General features: G+C 46.7%; 1 pseudogene; it reads right to left on the minus strand.

The window, feature by feature from the left end:
• Positions 1 to 19,050: 19,050 nt before the first annotated feature.
• On the minus strand, positions 19,051 to 20,582 carry LOC149369818 (uncharacterized; annotated as a pseudogene).
• Positions 20,583 to 22,527: the final 1,945 nt, after the last annotated feature.

Here is a 22,527-nt window from a genome sequence, read left to right on the forward strand (position 1 = left end):
CCGAAAGAAAACCTAGCAGCTGAAACCGCACCGGTCCGTATTCGGTGGCGGGGGGGGGGCACGGGCAGGCCGCAGAATCAGATTCCCCCCCCCCCAGGAGGAAGTATCAGTGCGCCGAATTCGGGCAGGGACGACTCTGACCTCATCTGTCCGTCATCGGTGGCGTGGTAAAGACCTGCCAGCAACTGACAGGTGCCCTCACAACGGTGGTGCACCGGAAATTTGTGATGTGCAGCAGCTGATGTGGACTTGCCCAGCGCCGGACCCCATTAGAAAACGGCCCCTCAGGGAGGTGGGCCTGAGGTAGAACCGCGAAGGAGACTATGTGATGTTGTCAGGGTGAAACCAGCGGAACACAGACGCAGGACAAGAAAAAAGGAGGAACACACAGCACAGCGCTGGGCTTGCAACTGATTTATTGCCAAGAAAACCGCCACATTTAAATGCTGCCTTGCGCAAGCGCACACACTGGACGATGGGATCGCCTGCATTAAGATAAAAGAACATTATGAACCAACTAGCCCAGCAATTTATGCTCTGGAGACTATGTGAAGTGGACCGTGAGTAGTAGTAGTAAATGACCTTTATTCGACCATAATTTACAGGCCGAGCATGGTGACCGCCTGGGCGACCAGACGTCGCTGTTTTTCCTCCCCTTGAGCGCCAAGCCAGTCGAGGCAGGTGGTGCTGGACAGACAACGTGGGGGTAGGAATCCGACTGCTGAGCAGCAGGGCAATAGAAGAGGCAATGGGCCAGGTCCGCATAGCTACCGGGGCAGTTGGGACAGGAAGGGTCCGATCGATAGCGATAGAGAAATAGGCGGGACGGGCTGATGACTGCATTCATTTGGATGTGCCGAAGAAGGCGAGCCTCCGGCACCGTGAGTAATGGATAAGGGGGAGGGTTAAGGCGTTTGTCGAGGTGGAGCTCGAGGTAGACCTCTTTGTGGTGCGGTGAAGGGTGAGTCTTCAACTGTCCTCCGAGGGCTTGGGCCAGGGGATCAACGGTGCTCGGAAAAGTGTGTCGCGGGCGAGCTGATGAGGCCAGCTCATTGCCGTCAATCCCTGAATGCCCAGGGACCCAGCAGAGTGTATTTCTGTATGTGGTGTATAGCGACTTGTGAGTCTGAATAGACTGTATACTCTTTGAGAGAGAGAAGGAGGGCAGATGACTGGAGGGCATGCGCAATGGCGAGGACCTTGAGGGACAATGTATGTGGAGGGTGTAGGTACGGCCCGCTGGTGTGGGTTTCAGGAGCAGGGAGGTGTGGATGACACAGGGCGTAGCCGCAGGAACCACGAAGAGCCACGAAGGAGGCATCCGTGTAGGCTACTACGAGCAGTCAGTTCACCAGCAGCCTACGCGACTACTTCACCGAAACTAGTCTCCACTCCTTCTTTTCACTTTATATATCCTAGATTCCCCTCCACCTTTCTCAACTTATGCTTCATAACAGACTTCCCGGATAAAAAAAAAACTGGCGCTCATATTTCCGCTTACTTCAGCGGTAAATTACAGCCTAAAAAAGGAACTGAGGAAATCAATTACTATTGCGTTATTTTCCTTGTATATTTTAGTTTACCAAGAAAATGCACCGACAATGAACGAAACAAAGCCCAAGCTGACTAATTATGACACTCCATGAGAAGCGCTTCGGCATGTCGTGTCCGCGCTTTTTATTCAGCGCTTCTGAAACTCTAGAAAGGCAGGGGAAAAGTCGCGCATTTCTTTGGATGAGAGTAAGTTGTGCAGGGTTAATTTCAATGACTTTCTGAATTTCACAAGTCTGGATAGAATGAATTTCAAAGAAGGCAGGACCCCAAGCTAAGGGTATTAATGCCGGTGGACTTGCCGTCAGTTTTTTCTTTGTAACCCAGCATATATCTGAAAGACGATCTCTTACTTCTTGAATGCAATACCAGCACTAAAAATTTAATCACCAACACCTTCTCCTGCATGAGTGAGTTTGGTTTCTTTTCTTGTTAGCAGCCTGCCTAAGGGAAGAAATTAGTCGACAGACCCGTCCTGCACTCCTGCACTCCTGCCCAAACTTGCTCATTTAAGCGTATGAATCCGCCCCAAGCACCGGAGCAGTAGTTATTCTCGACCTATAGGAGTACCATAAGTACACGGTGCGCAACATGCTCTAAAAAACTTTTACAATGCGTGAAGACAGTAGGAGAGGAGGAACCCCTCCCAATCATCCACCAACCCACTACACCTTCGTAGGGAGACAGCTCCTTCCCCTTCATCCGGGCTCCCCAGCTCCAGTCGGTCTGCCGGGCGTGAAACATCGCGGCCTGCCTTGGACATCTGAACAAAGAGGAGCACCCTCAGCGTTGCCTGTCTTCATAAAACGGAGGTGCGATTCTGTGCCCCGTGTTTGTTGAGTTTAAAGTGCAATCTCTTTTTTTTATTCACATTGAGATGAAAGGAGATGTTGGTGCCCTAACTATGGCGCCGGCTACTCCTTTCAACACAACAAAGAAAAATACTAGAACAGGCGACATAACAATAAAAAACCAAGCAACAACACGCAATCCACAAGACAAATAATAAAATGGACACGCCAGAAATGCTAACAGAAATTTAAAAAAACTGTAATTAATGACATCACATAATGAGATAAAATGAGGATATACTATAAGCCAGAGTATGTATTAAACACAGTAAACGGCATAAAAGTCACAACTTCAAGAAATTAAAAAGTAACAATGAGATGCAACAATAACGATATCATACAGCTGCAACAATAGCGACCACATATATGAGACATAATAGAAACAACTATAAACACATATAAATGGTTTCCAGGACATTGGAGAGCGGCAGCAGTAACGATAGCACATACGTCGAATTCACAATAGAAGTACATATGGTTGCCAGGACAGTGGCAGCACATGCCGAGGCGAACGTTCACAGAATTTACGCAAGGATTATCTAGTACTTCGCGGGGATGCCGCTACCCTCGAGGAAAAACTGCAGAGAATGTTTACTACATTCGAATCGGAGTGAAAGCACGGATTTGTGCTACGTAGAAGACGACAGTGAGCAGGCAGTGCCGACGAACAGAGCAGATGGAAGCTGATGAAGACGACGTTCTCCTATGCCCAGCGCGAGAGTGTGCAGTTTAATCCGAGGCGTCTTGGTAGCGGCGATGGCAGAGTGATCTCGCTGAGCGGTCCTTAACGGAGATCTGTAGGCGCAGCCGCGGGTCTGACTCCCAGTCATGCATACTGATTAATTTTTTTCTGTGTTTCATGTATGTACATCGAACTCGCATCTCACGCAATCCAGGTTCATCCCTGATTTCGGAACATTAGTCGTAGCGGCACGTCGCAGGTGGAGGTTGATGAAGACGACGCTCTCCAATGTTCAGCGCGAGCATGTGGTGCAGTTTAACACGAAGTATGTTGGCGAAAAAAAATAGCCTAGTGGTCTCGCTGAGCGGCCCACTGAGAGAGCGCTGCGGTGGGTTGGACTCCCAGACATAAATAGTGATTCAATTTCTTCTCTTTTTCATGGTTTGACCTCTAACTCAGCTGAAGGTCAAAACTAGGCATCCGGCGATCGAAGCACGAGGGCCCATATTGAAGCTTTCGCTTGAATATTTCAGTGCTTTGATCACCCGTATTTTAACGCACGCATTGCAAAAACGCACTTTCAAGCTCTGGGCAACCCAGCAGCAGATGAGGTATACATCCTCATCCTCGTGCCCACAAGCACATCGTTAACTGTATGCTCGCCCAATTATATATAGAAAATGATTCGTGTAAACCGTTCCCAATCGTAAGCGGTGAATTAATTGGGTACTACTGACAGGAAAACTATAAGCAACACGTACGTAAGCAGGGTAAAATGTTTATGCCTTGCAACCTGGCATCGCAGAGCAAGGTCACTCTATCGCTAGACATATTCCTACTAAAGTTTCTATAAGGCAAGCCCATAATTCCATATATCTCCATATGGATTATACAGAGTCAGTAGGCAGTGTATGGAGTCGGTATGGAGTTACTGTGAAACGGGTATGGATATGGAAAACGGGTATGGGTGGGGCAGAGCAGAACGGTGGGGATAAAGATTAACACGCAGAAAACCAAAGTAATATTCAACAGTCTCGCAAGGAAGCAGCAGTTCGCATTTGGTAGCAAGGTACTTGTAGTAAGAAAATAAGTCTACTTAGGGCTGGTAGTGACCGCTGATCCGGATCATGAGAGGGAAATGACTGAAGAATAAGAACGCGGTGGTGCGCCCAGGGCAGGTTTTCTCCGATCATGAATGGCAGTTTACCAATTTCCCTCTAGAGAAAAGTATAGAGCAGCTGTATCTTACCGGTACCAACCTATGGGGCAGAAATGTGGGGGCTAACGAGAAGGTTTGGGCATAAGTTAAGAACAACGCAGCGATTTACGGAAAGAAAAATGAGAGCTGTAACTTTAAGAGATCGGAAGTCGGTGGAGTGGGTCGGGGAACAAACGCGGGTTAATGGCATCGTAGTCTAAATCAAGAGGAAGGAATGTTCTTGGGCAGGACATGTAATGCGAAGGCAAGATGATCGCTGGTCCTTAAGGTTAACGGTGGGGATCCCAAGAGAAGGCAACCGTAGCACGGGGCGGCAGAAATTAAACTGAGGAAGGAGCGCGCTCGTAGAGGGCTACCTTGTGCTGTGATAATGGCGGGGGGCAACCGACTCTGACTGTATTAATCTTTTGTACTTTTCATGACAGGTTCAAGGCTGTCGCCGGACGCTCCCTCCTCAGATTTTTTCCTTCATGTGGGCTTGTAGGCATGCTCCAAAACGGAAGGCGCTGACGAGCAGAGGACGCGTCGCCCTGGCTACGCCCACCCTTCGCCCGTCAGTCAGAACGACGCACCAATGGAATGCCTTTCGCGAAAGCTTACCTTATGACGTCAAACGAACCGGAGTAGAGGAGGAGGAAGTTTGCTTGTGGAAGGAAAGAACAAGCGGGCGTTGATTTGAATTTTTACAGCTTTTTGGGGTGCGCATGGCTCTAGTATTTTGCAGAGGTTATCTTCAATGCCTCATCTATGCAGTGGGCTTGTATTTCAAAAATGTCCTGACCTTACTCAGTTGCCCTTCAAGAGTACAATGCGTATAGCGTCGAAGCTCGCCTAGGTTCTGCCTGCAAGTTCATATGTGGGGAACTGGTCATTCTCTACATTCATAGACCGCAAGGAGTACTTCACACCACTCCGGACGAAGTGACGTGGCGGTTAAGCAATGCGCCACTCCTCTGGCAGGCGGCTGTTTCAATGAAAACCACCTGTGGGCCTTGTGAAACCCACAATCCTCTTTCCATGCAACCTTCCGCCAGCAGTCATCAACATCGGCTGCCGTGTTGGGCACGTTATGATGTCATCATAAATTTCGCATGTACCATGAGTGACGTGTGACGGTGGTCGCCATGTCCACTTCTCAGGCCCTTGTATTGCTGATGCATTAATAGATGGAAAATGGCTCTGGCATCTAATGAAGTAGGCGAGTGAGCGGTGATGTGTCCCGTCGTCCACGTGCAAGCAGTATGTGCCGAGGTTTTCTTTGACGAAAGACCGACTGTTGTCATTTTTCAGGTTGTCCTCGGCTTCAGGGCGAAGCAAGCCGACAGCAGGTGGTGTATACCGGCGTCAGTATTCCGAGACTTGCAGACTGGGCACTAGGGTCTGGGTAATGTCTGGAAATTAGGGCCACCTTCGGGTTACGACGAGAAATACGGCAACCGTGACCCAGATCATTCGCAGCCCAATCTCGCTTGCACGGTTTAGACTGCTAGAGTGTATTACCGCACACGGAAGGAGGACAGTACGAGTGCGGCGCCGGAGGTGCTTCTTTCTTGGTAAAGGAAGGTGAAATCTTCCAGACTAAGGAGCATGTTTTGCAAAATTTCTGGGCTGCGACCAACGCGAAGCAGCCGAATTGCGCCGTTAACCCTTCGACGTTTCCTAGATATGCGTGCTATAACCTGCACGTGCAGTCAGATGCCTGCCTCCCCACACTGAATTCATTCGTCGTGCTCGTGTGGTGTTGAGAAAAAGTTTATTTACACATGCACAATTGGAACGGCAACCCTATACATAGGCAATCAGCCTGAACATTCACATGGACATTCACACTAGACTTGAGCAAGCTGTCAAAGAAAAAAAAAAGCTCCTCAGACAGCTTACAATTTCTCGGCGTAGACGAACGAGTATTGACCTCACGGCACGGCTCTGAATATCACCAGCCACCGCCGCGCAACGACTTCGCAATAAACTGAACAGGCCATCCACATTTCAGAGGCGTGCGAGGTGGCCACCGGCAGATCAGCCCTATGTAGCCTATGTAGAAAAGATCCCGGCAATAGGAAGGGGTGTGGAAAAAGCTTCACGGAGAAGCTTGAAATACCTGGAAACACCGATAACATATGCAACATTGGCAAACCGACATATGGTACTCGTGAGCAGTGACTTATAAGCAACACAAACTATGCGCAGACTGGACCATCCATTTTTTAACAACAGAAAACGCACTGAAGTGCATAGGCGACAATATACAATGGAAATAACGAAACACCTCTTTAACACCTGTATTAAAGTGTCTCTCCCTCTCTCTCTATACAAAAAAGAATCCAGACAGCCATCTGTCGTAAACCCGTACACCAGATACAGACGGGAAAATATTAACAGGAAATGATTCTTTTAACTTGCTTTAATGATAATCGCGATACGTCAACATGTTGTGCGTCGTTCGTTGAGAAGGCACGGTAATTTATTTGATGTGCTTTGTAAACCAAAGTTTGTTCTTTACGTCGGAACATTCATTCTATTCCATTCTTTCCATTCCATCAAACTATAGCCCAATTTCGGTATTAAGTGTCATCAATACAACATTCGAAAAGGGGCTCTGCAAGCGAATACAGAGCTTTTTAACTAAGTACGATGTCCTGTGTCCGAGTCAGCATGGTTTCCGACCCCGAAGATGAACTTCCTCGGCAGTTCTGGTCCTTGCACAGCTGATAAACACCGCATTACATAGCAACAAACTGACCGTAGTTGTTTACTTAGACATATCAAAATCCTTCGGCACGGTTGACCATTCGATAATACTACTGAAAATAGAAACGTATGGTTTAAGGGGGAAAATTTATGATCTAATGAAGAGTTGCTTTTCTGGTCGAGAGCAATGTGTTGTTATCCGAAAATATAATATTTCCGCTTCTCAAAAAATTACTCTAGGCATGCCGCAAGGCTCTGTACTCGGGCGCCTCTTTTTCTGTCTATACATCAATGACTTTCCATTTTTTCTGATCTATTCTGGAGCTGTTATACACGCTAATTACACTGCAATATTTTTTACAGGAGATACATGCGAGGATCTGGGGGGCATTATTAACAAGCAACTTAGTAAAATTTCGCAGTGGTTCGTAAACAATCGGCTCCCGCTTAACACCGAGATAAGAAAGGATACTTTGTTTCACTCAAGGAAAAAGAATATTAGCGGTGATAATTTATTTCTAACCTTAAAGGGTACATATTTGCTTAATGCCTCCCACACCAGGTACTTGGCTGTAGTCTTTGAATCGGACATGTATTGGAAGCAACAAATTAAAAATGTTTGCTTTAAATTAGCTTATGGCTGTCATATTTTATTAAGGGCGAGGGAATATTTTCGTGCACCGATTTTACGCATGTAGTAATTTGCGTTTGTCCATAGCAACTTATGTTACTGCCTAGAGACATGGGGCGCTACCTATAAACGTATTTAGAATCAATTTTACGCTTGCAAGAACATGCTGTCCGTACCGTAACCTTCGCAAAGGCAACCGACCCTAGGCGACCACTCTTTCAAGAACTGCGAATATGACCGGTACAGTTCCATACAATCTAAAGATAGCTCAACTAATAAACAGAGGAATAAGAACTAGTGATTCATTTCCTCTTAAACTGCTCAGATCGCCGCAGAGACAAACAAGAGCCGCCACTAATAACAGATTTAACCTAACGCCTTGTCCTAACACTTACGGTCAAAGGCTATTAGACTGCAACGGTGCTCAGATATAGAATAATATTCTCGATGACATCAAACTCAAACATAATTTTTCGGCCTTATTGAAAACATTTTTCTTCTCTGTCCAGAGCTGTGGGACTAAGTACGTTTGTGTTTGATTTTGTACATTTCCGAATATATTTATTTTTCAGAAAATGTATGCGGTTTGCATAGTTGCCATACCGCGATTGTAGTACCTCACGTCTTTTTGTGCGTGTAGTTTGAATGCCTGCCATTTCTTTTGCGAATATCTGTTATCTGGAGCTTTCACTAGCCGAGCTGGCTATGGGTCCAATCAAGTTTTGATGTATTGGTTTCACAAAATAAAATGATGATGATGATGATGATGATGTTTCGAGAGCTGAGGTTTTCGACTTCGGTAGATTGGCACATTGCGTGTGAGATTAGCAAACCCGCATAGGCTATCAAGATTTTTGGGGCATTCTTTGCATACCTTACCATTAGTTTCTCCTGGTGTAATTGAAAAATTCTCATCATGCATTTTTCGAAATGAGCCTTGTGAGCCCTAAAATCAAGTCGGAAATGGCTCGTAATGCACATTTTTGTAGTGAAAAAATACGTTGTTTATTTGCTGTAGTGGTTGCTCCTCAGACCAATTGGGCATATTTTCAATAACACATATTTAGTGATGTATACAACAGTGATTTAACTTTAGTACGCATCGAGCAACGATGCCTATTCATAGCGCCTACAGCTTTTCATTGCCCAGTTATTGCAGCGTTTACACTAGTAAGATGGAAAGTTGGGCGAGTTGAATCTTATTCACGATGAAGTTAGCGCCAAAAACGAGGACCAAAGTAGGAGAGAAGACACAACGCGAGCGCTTTTTCGCAACTAAAACTTTAATAGAAGAACACATGATACATATACGCATCTCGTGAAGTAAATAAAAAAAAACATACATGATAACGTCAAGATAAACCTTAGAGGGCGCTCCACCTGAAGAGTGCTCGGTAACATAAATGGTGCAAGAACAGGAAACTTCATGGTCCCAATCACGAAGAGAAAACCCAAATATCCAAAAGAAACAAAAACAAAAACTCTGAAAAATTGGTAGATGTGTTGTTGAAGTGCAATCCTGGTAGCAGCAAAGCTTTCAGCATTGATGTCAGCGACCCTCTTTTATTTTTTGCCTCACTCAGCCCTTATGCATAGCGTGAAGAACTGTAATTGCGAATCAAATGATCAGTTAGTATTGAGAAATAGTGCAGGAATCCCGGTGGAGCCTTTTCTTGAATTGCTATCGTTTTACCTCAAGTCTAAATATACCACCTGGGAAGGCAGAACGCACATACAGAAGTCAGGTGTATGTATTGGTTCATGTTTGGCGCCCGTTCTCTCCGACATCTTCCTCAGCAGCGTGGACAGATGTCTTGGAAGCCGTCTAAACGGCATGTGTTCTCGTGTGTTTAGGTATGTGGACGACTACCTGGTATTTGTGGGGAGTGCATGCTTCACTGAGAACGTTCTGAGTATTTTGAAGGTTTTCCGGGAATGTGGGCATGGTCTCGTTTTCACATTCGAATTACCAGCCGGAGATAAATTACAGTTTCTTGATGTGCTGCTATCTTTCAACCAGACCCATATTTGTTGGCGCTATCATCCGCGATCAGTCAAACCCCTACTGCATAGCCCCTCAGGTCACTCGAAAGTTGTAAAAAATGGCATTGTACTTTCATGCCTACGTTCAGTCCTGGTAAAGTCCTGCACGCACGACATGGCTAAAAGTTTTGATGAACAAGCAAATAGAATAAAGTCATCCGGCCACGCCGCGAACCGCCCTCAAAACGACGTCGCCATCTAGAAAAGATTGGAGCACACGACCCACGAGTCACATACCCTGGGAAGCCGTGACCCTACGCCGAGGAGGACGTGCAACTCTAGAACCAGGAAATCCGACCTATTAGTGATTATTGACGGCCGGAAAATTACCATTCTAGTCGACACTGAAACCGATTATTCGGTGAATATTGGGACATTCGCTGCGCATCTGAGGAAAGTAACGACCGCTAGGGGTGGCCCACACACTGGAACCGCAGGGGGCCACCTTATTACGCCATCAGGACGATGCACAGCGCGAGTTAAGTAATGTCGCGTTCAGACTACAGATCGCTACGCACAGATCGTTAGTAAGGACAGTAAGTGTAAACGTAAAAAAATGAAATGGGTCCGTTCAGACGAGTGTTGCATTGAGCGTAAAGTAGGCAAAGTCTGCTGTCAGTGTGGACGTAAATGTCGGTGAACCCGCGACTTTTACGACAAGCAAAGACGAAACTGTTACTGTTCGGCCAATGTGCGCATCTGTTTCGGTTTTGATTTTCCGGCCACGGGGCTTTTCCCAAACTTCGCGCGCAAACCGACGCTCCGTCCGACGCTCCGACCAGCCCTGCTCCGGCACCGCCACATTGTCTCGGCTCACTCGTGTTGTGTCGCTGAGAGTCACCGTGGTCTGCCCGCAGGTTCATCATGATCAATGCGGAAGGCCCTTCTATATTATCTGATGACCTACTCATGGAAGAAGTGCGGCAGAGGCCGGTTCTGTATGACCAGCGACTCAAAACATACAGAGAAAAGCAGCTCCAAAATGAATCCTGTCTTGAAATCGCGAGTGCACTGAATCACAGCGGTACGTCCTTTTCTTTTTTTTCCATGTGCGGACAAACTCGCAACGGTCAAATACTTTCCCTCGTTTAGAAAAGTGCGATTATGGCGCTGGGCGCGCGTTGACAATATTGACGCTGGTCCGCTGCCCGTTTCGTTCCTGTGCCCACTTGTAGCTCGTAAAGCCTGCCTACCATCAGGCGACGTCTGCAACGGTGCTTTTATGCGACAGGATAAGGAGCCCGTCGAGGCATTTTCCCGGGGTTGTTCCGCTGTCACACTCGGTAAAGCGGCGATTTCTAAGGCAACGAATGTGGGCCCCGGAATTAGCGCACACGTGGGTGGCTGATCGCGTTGAAATCTGCGTGAGCTGTGGCACAGAATTGCTAGTCGAAACTTGCGCTAGCTGTCACTTGGGAGTCGAACTGTTAACCAACACGGGCAAAGGTGTCTATGGGAGTGGACCACACTATGGGACTTTAAGGCACGAGTGTCCATAGGGACAGGCTATGCTCTCGATTTGTCTTAAATCAGTGATGAAGTGACCCCCTTTGATTTTGATGCTACCCGGCCGAACTCGAGTTGGTAGGCTGAAATAAACGTTCATAGCTCACTTCTATGGCAGTGGGCAGAAATTTTCATAAACATAATGTTGGGCTGTTCTTAAAAATGAGATCTGCATAATATGGCAGCAGTGAGGTTTTTTTAGACGAAGGATTTTTTTCAGAAAAAAATATGTGCATTGTTTCGTATGTAATAAGTAAACATGTTCTTTTCCTATGTTCAATGCAGTGCCAATGCTACAACATAGGTGGGGCTACCAGAGGCAAAGTTTTCTCCGCCTCCTGAAAGGATACACTTAGACCGGCAGTGTCGCAGCGGACGTGGAGAAAGGTTGGACACTAATGCCAGATCTTGAGTTCCTGGTCGCCGCAATACGCCGTCGAAGGTAAAAGCAAATTGTTAGCTTGTTTGCTACTTAGTGGCTGTGGCGTTTTGCTGCTAAGCATGGTTTGATTATTTTGGCTGCAGCCGCCGTATTTCGATGAAAAAAGAAATAAAACTACGCTCGTGTACCTACTTTTTGCGTACACCAACTCGCCCGCTGGTGAAAAAAAAACAACAACCCGTAGCCCACAGTGCGACATTCTTTGTGCTCCCAATTTCGGCATTGGTAGTTTAAAGGCGATTTGTTTTAATAACAGGTTTGATATGTACGAAGTAGTTCATTTTCTCTTCCTAAAGTGGGAACAATCAGTGGGACACAACTGCCAGCATGGCGCGCCTAAAATGAACTACCACAACACAACGGTCTTTCTTAGGGAATCAGTTATATATTTGGACAACAAATAGGCCCCTTCATCTCGGTTAGGGCATGTTTGTAATATTTTACTCTCCTGTAGTCTACATTCGAATTTCAATTCAAGTAATAAAAACCGGAGCCGCATTTACGTGTAGTGCTGGTTAAGATTATTTTTTTCACCGCCACCTAATTCATTCCATAGCACTTGGCTAGAATTTCTGCTCTATCCTACTGTGACAAAAGGCCACCAAGAGCACAAAAATATTTAGAAGCCAAAACCAGCAGATAGAATGGCGCATCATTGACTTGTCGCGTTGTTAACAGGAAGTTTATAAACAGCTTCCTGTGACACAACTCTGCATGCGCTATTCTCTTTGTGTTGTTAATTCTGCTTGAGTTTGTGTATACATTTAAGCGTCTAATATGTTTTTTTCCCATATCATCCACAGCTTGGCAAGAAGAGAGGAGGCTGCAGTTCAACATCCACAGTCACTTGATTCAGTCACTGACTCAGCTGCTTGTGTTGAGGGCATATGCCGCTCACTTTATATTGACAGTACTGAGGAGGATCCTGCACTGCCTGATGACATGGGAGGGTTGTCCGCTTCGGCACCGACGGAGCACAGTAAGGAGTCAGACTTTCAGCTTGCCCCAAGTGGGCAGCCTGCTTCAAGCCAAATGTCTCCACCAGGCAAGAACTTTAGCAAGCGCGTGACAAGAAAGACGACGGACATAGACGAATTAATGATGTCAACTCTAGAAGCAAATCGGCAGAGGCTCAGTGACTTGACGACGGCTACCATGTCAGTAGATGATGACGAGCATTTCCTTTTGAGCCTAAATCACCTTCTCGAGAAAGTGGATGGTCGCAGAAAAAAGCAGCTTAAGCTGCAAATTCACACTTTTTTAGTTGATGAAGCTTAATTACCTTCATAATGACGGGTGAAAGATTTATGAAATTGTTTCTCATGTCATTTTAATTTCAGCTTCAATGGCTGAATCATCCACTGTAAAGTCAGATAAGTTTTCAGGTCATGTGAAACATGCAAAAACTGCAATGAGGGACTAATTACTCATTGGAATCCACCCATGTGCATCCCCACGGCTACAGAACAAAAATATACAGCTTCCACAGAAACTTCGCAGTTAAAGAAACCTACGTCCTAGTTCGGCATTCCAACCCGGGACCACCGCTTCACCGGAGCAGCCGCTCTACCAACTGCGCCAACAGGGGCGGCAAGCTTATGGTAGGGCGAGAGCGAATTGATCAATAACTAGAAGTGGGAGCAATGTTGGTCAAATATTTAGGGGAATCTCCAAAGGTTAAGTAGATTTTCAATAAGGTAGTTATTACTCATTGGCATCCACCCAAGCGCTCCCTACGTCTCCAATATAATACGGCGATTTAATTGCTGCTGGTTCATTTTTTTTAAATTCCAAGTCTTGGGGAGGCTTGCGTTTGAGTAGGTGTTAATTAAAATGAAGAAAGCAGCGACACTACCACATTTCTTCTATGCCTGACGTGCATCCTTGATGTCACAGCCAGCGTTCTGCTGTTGAAACCATAACCGAAACAGCCTGATAAAAAACTTAATTACTAAAATTTTCCGCCTGTTTCTCATTCCTTCGCTCTATTCATTTTCGCTTCTTGCTCTATTTGTTTTGCTCTTGCTTCTTTGTATTGTATTTTGCTTTTCGTTGCCATTGACGTGTTGGGCCAGAAACGCGGCGCTGAAGCCATAGGCCATCGACATTCATTGTGTTCACTGGCGTTGGCGTCGAGAACGTTTTGCACTCCGATTATTTTAAGGAAAACAGGTGCGCATAACTGGCTCCCTGGGTCAGTGGACGCCTGAATCGCGCTTATAGGTATGTTGGTGATGAGAGAGATAAGTGATCTGCATGCGTTAGCGCTGACAACAGTGTGCGAACTCTCGCGATCGGCTATTAATTCTACCTGGCAGGGCGGCAGGGTGGGTGGGGACTTTAATGTAGATATAAAAACAAACAGGAATTTGTTACCACTTTCGCTGGAGAACATCCCGTTCCTCCTGTTCGTCAAGCCCGTTGTGCTCTAAGCGGTGCTGGCCGGGCGCAATTATTTTTCTTTCCTTTTTACGCGCCCACCCCAATTTTGTTCGTAACGCCTCCCACGGCTGTGACAACCCCGCGAAATACTTGCATAGACCTCGTCTTTGGGAACCAGGCATTGGTGCAGCAAGTCGAGCATATATCCATCTGTTTCTCCGACAAGCTTCCTTCATGACAATGAACGGTTAGTGGAGTGTTTCTTGAAGAAGGAATATGTGTAAAAAAAAAAAAAAACAAGTTGCCTGTAATTGTACATGCATGTCTTGCTCGAATTCTTTGCCTCAATCTATCTAAAAGCTTAAACATCTGATGAGCGGCGTTCAAATTTCGCATTCGGAAGTAACGTAATCATCGGCAATTTTTTTACTCATTAATGCAGCTGATTCAACACATCTAAGGTTGCTTTGGTAGGGGCCATTTTATGTAATAAGGGAGTAATTACTCATTGGCATCCACCCGAGCGCAGCCATACGGCTACAAAGGAAAACTATACAGCTTTCTCAGAAACTTCGTAGTTAAAGAAAAATTCGTCCTGGTCCGGGGTTCGAACCCAGGACCACCGCTACACCGGAGCAGTCGCTCTACCAATTGAGGTAGCCAGGACGGCAAGCTTATGGTAGGGCGAGATCGAATTGATCAATAACTCGAAATGGGAACAGTGTTGGTCAAATGTTTTGGGGGAATCCCCCAAGGTGGAGTAGATTTGTAATAAGGGAGTAATTACTCATTGGCATCCACCCGAGCGCAGCCATACGGCTACAAAGGAAAGCTATACAGTTTTCTCAGAAACTTCGTAGTTAAAGAAAAATTCGTCCTGGTCCGGGGTTCGAACCCAGGACCACCGCTACACCGGAGCAGTCGCTCTACCAATTGAGCTAACCAGGACGGCAAGCTTATGGTAGGGCGAGATCGAATTGATCAATAACTCGAAGTGGGAACAGTGTTGGTCAAATGTTTTAGGGGAATCCCCCAAGGTGGAGTAGGTTTGTAATAAGGGAGTAATTACTCATTGGCATCCACCTGAGCGCAGCCATACTGCTACAAAGGAAAGCTATACAGCTTTCTCAGAAACTTCGTAGTTAAACAAAAAAAAAGAAAAAAAAATTGGCCTGGTCGGGGGTTCGAACCCAGGACCACCGCTACACCGGAGCAGTCGCTCTACCAATTGAGCTAATCAGGACTTTTTTTTCTTTATTTTCGAGATTGACATGAAAACAATAAGACCACTTAAGCTACACTTGAGCTGATACGGGTGAAGTTAAAACTTTTTAAGTTTCACTAGATCATCTAGTAGTGTTACCCACTGGGGTGGGTCACGCTGCGCCTGGAAACATTCCCGCTGATAAACAGCACTTTCAACAAAGTTCTCACGTGTACTACGAGTGTTTATATCAGCATGCCTTACTTGCATTCGCGTTTTACACAAGCGGCGGAGGCCAAGAAGCATTAATAAGTCATAGGGTACCTCTTTGCGATCAACTGGTTTGGTTTGGTTTATGGGGTTTAACGTCCCAAAGCGACTAAGGCTATGAGAGACGCCGTAGTGGAGGGCTCCGGAAATTTCGACCACCTGGGGTTCTTTAACGTGCACTGACATCGCACAGTACACGGGCCTCAAGAATTTCTCCTCCAAAGAAATTCTAGCCGCCGCGGCCGGGATCGAACCCGCGTCTTTTGGGTCAGCAGCCGAGCACCATAGCCACTGAGCCACCGCGGCGGCGCGATCAACTGGTAGAAATCTGACACCATAAGGGTGCAGTGGTAGTTCTTTCTTGATGGTTCTCTGCAGGACATCCCAGAAAAGTATGGCGTCCCAGCAGTCTAGGAAAACATGTTCAATTGTCTCCGGCTGCTTACATAACAGGCAATTTGTTGTCCATGGGACAAAGATTCCTTTTTCATGGAGCCAGGTTTTAACGGGTAGTGTATTAGAGTGCAATTTGAAAAAGAATGTTTTCGCTGTCGGCCGGACCGGCATCATTTTCACCCGTTTTAAAATATCCTGCCCTGGGCCTCCACCGTAAGGCGCACGATACAAAGGTGGCGGCAGCATAATATCAACCAGATCCTTATACAGCTTCTTTTTGGGAACGTTATACAGGTATTCTAGTGAAAAACGCACTTCCAACAACCTGAAGGAAAGGACAACCTCACGCAAATATCCGTTTACAGCACCACACATGTTTTCACACGATGACACTATGATTCCGGGGAGCAGCCTTTGCAACCGCATTTGCATAACAGTTCTCAAAAATATGTCATTTTGATCACGAAGGAAAATAAAGCGCGACACCACTTGACGCAAAAACAGATGAACCAGTCCAACGCCACCGCTTTTGACTGAAATAAACAAGTTTGTTCGCCTGGTTTTCTCCTAGGTCGACGCCCAAAGAAAAACTGCAAACACTCGATGGATTTTTTGAATATTGCTGCGCGACGCACAGAGCACATTCATCACGTACCATATCTTAGAAATCAAGAAAACATTGCACACAAAGGCACGTGAAAAGATTGACAGCTGCCTTCCTTGCCACGCGTCCGCTTTCTCTCTTGCCTTTAACGTCTCCTCGTTCCAGTGTGTGCTGGGATCGCGATAACTTTTTAGGGGCACCCCAAGGTACCGCGTCGGTAAGTCAGTCCATTGCAGTCGAGAAAAAAAATCTGGTGAAATATCCCATTCCCCATGCCAATATCCTGAGCTTTTTCCCCAGTTTATCTGACATCCAGTTTGGTCGCAGAACTTTTCGACCACATTCGTAGCTTCACGAATGCTGTCTCTGTTTGTGCAAAATACCGCTATGTCGTCCGCGTATGCAAGGATTTTCACTTCGGCTGCCTCAAGCTTGAATCCAGAAATGCAGTCACTGTTAAGAATGGCCAAGCACAACGGCTCGAGATATACTGCAAAAAGCAGCGGAGAGAGCGGGCATCCTTGTCTCACCGACGAGCGTACTATGAGGCTGTTGGTAAGTTCGCCGTTAACTATAATTCTCGTCGTACAATTTGCGTAAGCCATTTTTACCCCCTCTACTATTACGTTACCCAGGTTGGCATGCTCTAGAATGGAGAAAAGAATGTCATGGGAAACACGGTTGAAAGCTTTTGCTAAATCTAGCTGCATCATAGCTACTTGACTGCCAAGCGCGTCAACGCATTCTAATACGCTTCGTGCAACATGTATATTTGTGGCAATGCTGCGACATTTGATGCCACAGGTTTGATGCGGCCCAACTAACTTGGTGATTACACTTTGCAATCTGCTGGCTAAAATCTTCATGAACACCTTGTAATCCACATTTGTGAGGCTGCTTGGTCTATAGGACCCCACCAACATACGTTTGTCCGTGTCATCAGTCTTGGGAATTAAAACAGTGTGGGAGGTAGTAAAAGACAATGGAACTTGATTATTTTCATAAGCTTCTGTTAATACTTTGAGCATCAGTTGAGCGACGTAGTGTTTCAATGTTTTGAAGAATATAGCACTCAGCCCATCTGGCCCAGGGGCTTTCCCAGATGGTAAGTCGTCTATTGCTTTTTCTATCTCCTGCAAGGTAATTGGCAGCTCTAGGCGCTGCTTGATTTCATCGTCAAGTGTTGGCATCAATTGTAAGAAGTTTACAAGAAAACCTTCTACAGTCTGGCGCTTGTTACTGAAAAGTTCTGTGAAGTGGTCCACAAAGGCGTTCTGAATATCTCCTGGATCGCTGGTAATTGCTTCTCCGTATCTTATCTTTCTGATTTCTTTCTGGCAAGCGTACCGTTTTTCGTCCGCGAGCGCTCGCTTTGTAGGCGTTTCGCCTGCCCCCAATTTTTCGGACCTTGCACGTACGACAGCAGCTTTATATTTTTCTGTGTCATTGCGTTCCAGTTCGCATTTCACATCTCTGATTTCTTTTGTGAACATTCCAGGAGCTGTGCTTTCCATGTTCAACAAGCATTCCAGTTCAGCGTGCAGGGTTCTTTCTTTTTCTTTCTCTTTATACCTAATCACACTGCTCCTTTCTATTGCTTTAATCTTCACCTGCTCTTTGAATTTTTCCCATGTCATTGCAAAAGAATCTGGTTGGGCAATAAGAATGTTCTCAAAATCAGCCTTAATTTTCATCACGAACTCTTCATCCTCCAAAAGTTTGGCATTCAGTTTCCACAAGTGCCAGTTAAAGCGTGCTTTCCTGCTCTTTTTTTCCAAAAGTGGCACTCACGAGACAATGATCACTGAAAGTCACTGGTTGTACATGATAACTAGAGCATACGGGAACAAGATCAACTGACACATATACTCTGTCCAATCGCGCATGACTATCGCGCTGAAAGTGCGTGTATTCCGGACAGCTCCCAGTGGAGAACACACTGCCAATATCCTCTAAGCTGTAGTCACTAACAAATGCGGTCAGCATTTCAGCACTCTTATCTCGAAATTTTCTGCACTTAGCTCTGTCAACAGCCATGCACACGCAATTGAAGTCCCCAAGAACAACCAAAATATTGCCACACTTGAACCATGACTCCAAGGATTCAAAAAAATTCTGACGCTCTCTTTCCACATTCGGAGCATATACACAAATAACACGCCAACATAATTTCGAAAAGGTGAAATCAACAACCAAAAGACGGCCACTTTCGCAAGAAAAAATCGGCTCCACGCCTATACCCAAAGTGTTGCGTATAAATAAGAGGCATCCACCAGATGCACCTACAGAATGGCAAACGCACACATGAAAATTTGCCTCAAAAGGAACCACTATGCGGCCGGCATGTTCCTCTGACTCTATCTTAGACTCTTGGACTGCTATCAGGTCTAGATCATTGTCTAAAAGGAGGCGGTGAAGCTGATACTACCGCCTTCTTGCTCCAAGCCCTCTGACATTCAGTGTGGCTACACGAAGTGGTGTGTCCAGCTTAAATACCATGTGTTATAGAGAGAGAAAACACGCTTCTGGCCGTCGCGTTCCTACCTCCGTGTTCGGTGTGGCTTACGTCGGTGGACGGTCCGCATCGTCCCCATGACCATGCGGCTTCCCAAAGAAACGTCCGGAGGCGATTGGAAGCACGTCGGAGGAGCAACCCCGATTTTTTTTTTTCGAACACAGACACATCGCCGCTGCCGAATCATCTTGAAGATGATCGACGAAGAGTTGACATTCACACCAACACGGTCTCACTAGAGCTACGGAGGCGGTTTACCCGCCTGCCGCGTGTCGGCCGAAAAGTTCAGCCGTGGCCGTAGCGTCGAGCGTCTCACTCCCGATGTCTTCGGCGGCGGTTCATCATTGCCCCCATCAGGCGGCATCTTCTCGCCTACGCTCTCGTCATGCGACCGCTTCGCAGCTGTCATAGCGGCCTTTTCCTTGCTTGTGTCCATGGCGACGTTGTCATCACTCTCCACGCTGCTCGGGGTGTCGAACGCGACTTCCGTCGCGTGCGTCTCCTAGCCACTGTCGTCTTGTTGAGAGCCATGCTCCACTGATGCTGCAGCTGCTTCTTGACTGGTCGTCGTCGTCACCTTTTTTTGAAGAGGCGTCAACGTAGGCCCATCCTGCACAACTGGTTGCCCAGTTGTTTTGGCTGCCTCTTCCGCGTCCGCCTCATCCATCAGATGCTCGGTCGCATCTCTTTTAAACACTCAACATTTCATGCATAACTGCTGCACAAACTGCCATGTAAAGGGGGTGGGGACCCAGTCAAGCTTGCCTCAGAGCAGCTTTTTGTCCCCACTCCCTGCATTTTTATTTGTACTAAAAATGCAAAATAAAGATTGATTGTTTGATTGATTGATCTTCACTGGTCCCAGGTCCTGCGATGTTCGCGTAAGTGCGAGAACACTGGCCTTCTTCATGGCCAAAACGCCGACAGGTTCCGCAACGCGGGACTCGGCACTCCCGACGAATGTGGCCCGTACTTCGGCAGCGAAGACACAAAGGGGGTCTTCCGGGTACCACAACGAGTGCCAACTCACCTCCGACGTTCAGCTGGTGAGGCAAATCGTCAAGTTTAACACCGGCCTTCAACTTCAGGGTGACAAGCCTTGTGGTCGAGCCCTTCTCTGAGACGCCTTTCACGCGCCAGCGTTCCCGGGCCACTTCTGCGACCTTCCCATACGGCGCAAGGGCGACACGCACGTCCTCGTCGGGCACGTTATGGAGCAGCCAATGGAGCTTGAGGCGCACGTCCTAGTTCGTCGGGTCGATCACTAAGCAGCGGCGTTCCTTCACCAGCAGCTCACCGACGCCTGCAATTTTCCGCGCTGCATCGGCATCCTTCATTGTGATAGCCCAGACGTGGCTCATGCGATACGCCCCCAGGGCGATAACGTCAGGGGGGAGCGCATGCTGGGCTAACGCGTCTCGGAAATCTTCCACCCGGTAAGGACGGGCCGTAATGTCGGCGTGAAAAAAAACGGTATTTAAAACAAAACGCCCTGTAGGCAGACCTGGCAGAACAACCTGGTAGGAGCTTTCCTGTGCGGTAACCCTGTTTCCGCGGCCAGACAAGGCCGCTGAAGCCGCTCCTACGGAGCCCATGATCGCACGTCCGAACACTGCGGTGGCCGGAAGTGAAGACCTGAGCTAACCAGGACGGCAAGCTTATGGTAGGGCGAGATCGAATTGATCAATAACTCGAAGTGGGAACAGTGTTGGTCAAATGTTTTAGGGGAATCCCCCAAGGTGGAGTAGATTTGTAATTAGGGAGTAATTACTCATCGGCATCCACCCGAGCGCAGCCCTACGGCTACAAAGGAAAGCTATACAGCTTTCTGAGAAACTTCGTAGTTAAAGAAAAATTCGTCCTGGTCCGGGGTTCGAACCCATTCCCATCGAACCCATTCGATTCCCCTAAAACATTTGACCAACACTGTTCCCACTTCGAGTTATTGATCAATTCGATCTCGCCCTACCATAAGCTTGCCCTCCTGGTTAGCTCAATTGGTAGAGCGACTGCTCCGGTGTAGCGGTGGTCCTGGGTTCGAACCCCGGACCAGGACGAATTTTTCTTTAACTACGAAGTTTCTGAAAAAGCTGTATAGCTTTCCTTTGTAGCCGTATGGCTGCGCTCGGGTGGATGCCAATGAGTAATTACTCCCTTATTACAAATCTACTCCACCTTGGGGGATTCCCCTAAAACATTTGACCAGGCCATTTTATGCTAAAAAGACTATTTATTTTGCAAGCTCGGCACAAGTCGGCATTGTTCTGTTCTCTTTAGAATAAGTTTAGGCGGTAGTGGTAGAAGCAGGAAGTTAGGCAAGCACTTTACTCTAGCGAACACAATAACGATACACCAACCTGAATAAAGGAGTTGAAGGGAGTTAGTGTCTGCATGCACCGCTTCCCGCGAACATTGCTACAAAATGAAGAGAAGCGATGCCCGATGCGACCTCTTACTGGATTCGATTTCTTTTAGTTTTTACAAACACAGATATTAAATCTTATGCATCACACAAAGGACACCGCTATACTTCAACTAACGTTTACTCAACGCATGCATGATGTATGGAGCTTTCATTCAGCACACGCAAGTGCTTCTTCATTCACACCAGGTCTTATTTCCACCGTGCTCCTCCCGAGCGACATGCGATTGCGCAGATAATGCGATTCCCTGGCGTTGGCAGTGAACGAAATCGATTTCCTGCGCAGGCGCAAGCTACGCGGAGGGAGGTAGCGGTTGGACCTGATGTGAATGACAGGGCACCCGCGTGTGCTCAATGAAAGCAACATGCGTCCAGTAAAGTTTGGTTGAAATCTAGCGGGTTAACTTTGTGTGATATCTTAGGTTTAGTGTTTTTGTAAAAAATCGGCAAGAAAATGAATCCAGTAAGCCATTACCACCCGGACAAAGTTAGTGGGTTAACCATGTTATAGTGGCTTTACCCTGCTTTACCCGGCAGTTGCCACGTGCAATACGCCGGTCCCTATCACGTGGAAGGCAACTCATATGCATATTCAAAGGTCAGTTAACATAGGCCGCGAATCCAGGCCTTGATATAGGTCTAGAATCAATTGCCGAGACATGAACTGGGGTTTGTAACTGACGCCCCTAAATTGTTTAAGCGGTCGGCACGAATAAGAGAAAAATAACTTGTTACTTATCTTTGGTCTTTTTACCATTTCAGACACTACTGGTTGTTATAAATGTTTTGGTTGGGTGTATTTAGTTGGAACGTAGAAAGCATTTAAAAAAAAAAAAGAAGTTATATCTGTCCGCGTCACTTCACAGCAGCGGGCAGCAGCTCTAATCCATCCACCTTGATTATTCTGCTGCCTGTTTGCCGCCATGGAGTTTGTAAATATTACCTAGAGGGAAAACTGGTGCCATTCTTCTTTACGAACACTTCATCCATCGCGGCAATTGTTTGGCTTGGCTATGCCGAAAATGTGGATTGTAGCTCGGAACTGGTAGCTGCGCCGCGAAGCTCTCCTCTGTGTGCAGGTGAAGTTATTTCAATACCGCGTTTGTCAATTCTTCAAT

This window comes from Amblyomma mixtum, chromosome 1 (assembly GCF_055824585.1).
Source record: "Amblyomma mixtum isolate Tamu chromosome 1, ASM5582458v1, whole genome shotgun sequence".
NCBI classification, from domain to species: domain Eukaryota; kingdom Metazoa; phylum Arthropoda; class Arachnida; order Ixodida; family Ixodidae; genus Amblyomma; species Amblyomma mixtum.